Source organism: Aphelocoma coerulescens, chromosome 1, assembly GCF_041296385.1.
Source record: "Aphelocoma coerulescens isolate FSJ_1873_10779 chromosome 1, UR_Acoe_1.0, whole genome shotgun sequence".
Taxonomy (NCBI): Eukaryota; Metazoa; Chordata; class Aves; order Passeriformes; family Corvidae; genus Aphelocoma; species Aphelocoma coerulescens.
Genome location: NC_091013.1, coordinates 2,052,235 through 2,055,462, shown reverse-complemented (window position 1 = coordinate 2,055,462; position 3,228 = coordinate 2,052,235). Strand labels below are relative to the sequence as shown.

The window sequence follows — 3,228 nt, the reverse complement described above, 5'->3', positions numbered from 1 at the left end:
AACACAAGGATTTAGAAGGTGGATACAGCATTTCCCAGCTCCAGAGGGATGTGGCTTTTCCAACGCCACTTGGAAAAGCCGTTGCTAACCCTGGTTATCCAAAGGTGTTCCCACAGGAGCTGCACAGCCCCCGACTGCAGCCATTTGAACACGTGCAGGACTCGATCCTCACACATGGACAGGGAATTACTTGTGGAGAAATCGAGTCTGTGGGAATGTGAGAAGCTTCATTAAATCATGGAATGGCTTGGGTTGGAAGGGACCGTAAAGCTCATCTCATTCCAAACCCTGGGACACCTTCCACTATCCCAGGTTGCTCCAAGCCTTGTCCAACCTGACCTTGGATCCTTCCAGGGATGGGGCAGCCACCACCTGTGCCTGGTGTGGAGGTGAGGGAGGATCAGCTTGCATTTGCCTTCCAACAGATCCTACTGATCCGTGACTCTGCCCTGGCAGTGGGACACACCCTGAGTTTGGTTTGAAAGCTCTTGGGTGTTTCCAAAAATCAAGGATTTTTTTTTAATTACAGGAATTTTGGCAGGATATGAGCTCTCTTTAGGCAGCTTCTCTGAGTTTTGAAACAAGACAAAAAAATAAAAGGTTTGGGAATTATTCTGCCTGTTATTCTGGAGCAGGAATTAATGTTCCATGTTAGTGGAACATGCCAGCTCTTGTTCTCTCTGCTATCCCTCAAACAATTTTGCTCCTGGCTAATTAGGAAGCCAACATGGAGTGAAACACCTGTGTGCTGGAAGAGTTTCCCTGGAGATCCATCCTCACTCCTCATGGAGAACTGGAAGGGGAATCCATTAAAAAGAACAAGGGAGGGGGGTGGAAATCAATGATCTAATTAGAAAACATTATCTGAGGTAATGATGCCAATTAAAGAGCACTGCAGCCATTTCCAGGGCTTGGAGTGTCTGAGAAGGGTGGGCCCTGGAGGGCACAAATCCTGCTCCCCCTGGCACAGGGCTGGCACTGAGCCCTGGCATTCCTTGGGGCTGTGCCGGGAATTGATGGGGGCCCAAGAGGGCATCCAAGAGGGAAAAACCTCTCTCCTGGTCGAGGAAGGTCCAGGTGGGCATGTGGCTTGAAGGTGAATAGGGAGAGGTTTTCAATACAAGTAAGAGAAACCCACCCCAAAACCCTCCCAAAAGTAGAGAACTGCCCAGGGAGAAGTGAGGAGAGGTTTGGGAGCAGAGCTCCTGTCTGGGAAGGACCTGGAGCAGTGATTTTGGGAATTTATAGTGGTGGCTGATCCATTTGGTGCTCAGAGCTGGAGGCAGTTTGCCTGCTCTCCTTACAGGAGCAGAACTATACAGAAGAAATTCCTTTTCCTTTTCTTCCAGCTCCAGCAATCCACACAATCCTATTTATTTCACACCCAATCCTCCTCAACTTAATGATTTTATCAGGTAGAGAGGGGGAAAAGAAGTGCTGGAAGCCACCAGGAAAAAAGTTCCTGCCTGCTGGAACGGTGTTGAAATCACTGACTTTACACCAGGTGGAAAAAATGGGATCTCCAAGGCTGCAGGACAATTCCCAAGGATCAGGAAATCCTCATTTTTTGAAGGCACAGAGTCTGGATTATGAAATATTAAGTGTTCTTTTCAAAATACTTCATAAACACTGGCTAATCCTTTGCTGCAGCTTCTCTCTGAGCTCCATCTCTTGAAGGACTTCACCTGTTCAGCAAAATTCTCATCTATAAGAGCCCTGATAATTTATTTGCATGAGTTTTCTTCAAAGAATATTCATTTGGAAGAGAAAAGTGAAACTTGAGGCAAAGGAGAGCAGCAGCAGAATTTCTTGGAAAACCCTGGGAAAGCAGAGAAAACTGAAACCAAGGTGAGACCATCACCTGCAGCCAAATTCTGCCTCAAAAATTGAGTTTCCCTGACCTGAGCAGATCCAAGTTGGTGAATTTTTTTCCTTCTTTATTTCCCTCCTTAGTCTTTTTTTTTTTTTTTTTTTTTTTTTTTTTTTTTTTGTCCTTAATGAGAACAAAATGTTGCAAAACTTTGTTTAACATTTTGAATCAGGGCAGGAAAAGAGTTGAAAATCGCAAAAAGTTTTGCAAGATGGGAAAAGCATTTCCCAGACAGGTTTAGCAATGTCTCCCAGAATTTCCAAAGAGCTGGGAAGCAGCAGTGCCCCTCATCCCAATCCATCTGGGCCATCTCCAGCGAGATGAGTCCTCGCAAATATGAGCTCATGACTTCATTAAATCCCACAAAACTCTTTCCCCAGGAAATCACTCGGAGCCAACTGGGTTCTGGCTACCTGCTGTATCCCATGACCCCTGAATCATAAAAAACAGGGATGAAATAATTCTGGGCATTGTGTTGCTCCTTCCCTGTGCTCCGGAGCCCAACCTGTCACGGGGGCAATTGGAACAAATCCATTCAGGCTTTGCTAATTCCTTCCCTCATTTCCTTTGGCAATCCCGGGAGCTGCCCAGGACACTTTGTCTTCCTTAAGAGCATTCTGATTTTGGCATGAGGCTTTTCATTTGTATCTGTTCCCAATCCTTCTCCTCCTGTCAGAGCCGGAAATGGGATCCCTTTGTTAAACGCTTCATTTGCTTCCCTTTGCAGAAGGGAGAGAGGCTGGAGGATTTCCCAACAAACCTGCAAGGTATTCCTGCTTTCTATTCCACTCTCCATGATTATTTTTTTTCCTTTTATCTTAGTTTTATTTATTGTGAAAAGCATTTAATCTCTTCTAAATAATTAAACCATCCTTGTGAAGGTGCTCCTGGAGTAGATCCTTGGCTGGGGAAAGCTGCCACAGGCAGCAGAGCAACCTGGATTTACAGCTCTGGATGATCCAGATGTGAGGATTTGCTCTTCCCTCTCTGATTTTGATGAAAACTCCAACCTTCATTGGTTTGTTTCCTGCTTGCATGGCTTGGAAGGAAAGAAAAGTCCAGTTCCACTCATTTAAGAGCTGATCTGAAAGTTCCTTAAAATTGGAATGAAGAGAGAAATTTCACTTTATTTCTTTGTCTGTGTGTCCTGCATCACTCTGGAGCTCCATGTCCAGGTTGGATGGGGCTTGGAGCATGCTGGGATTGTGGAAGGTGTCCCTGCCCATGGCAGGGGGTGGGATGAGATGATTTTAAGGTTCCTTTGACCCAAACCATTCCCTAATTCCTCATTCTGTGATTCCACCTGCAGAGCTGCATCCAGCTCTGGAATCCCAGCACAGGGAGGACGTGGAGCTGCT

The 3,228-nt window shown here is 45.8% G+C and overlaps 1 long non-coding RNA gene across 1 annotated transcript; it reads left to right on the top strand.

Moving 5' to 3' along the window:
* The first annotated feature begins 1,596 nt into the window (after positions 1-1,596).
* On the top strand, positions 1,597-2,901 carry LOC138117630 (uncharacterized). Its single transcript, XR_011154745.1, has 3 exons — positions 1,597-1,848; positions 2,598-2,637; positions 2,752-2,901. It is a non-coding gene; the product is annotated as an uncharacterized lncRNA (long non-coding RNA).
* The last annotated feature ends 327 nt before the right edge of the window (positions 2,902-3,228 follow it).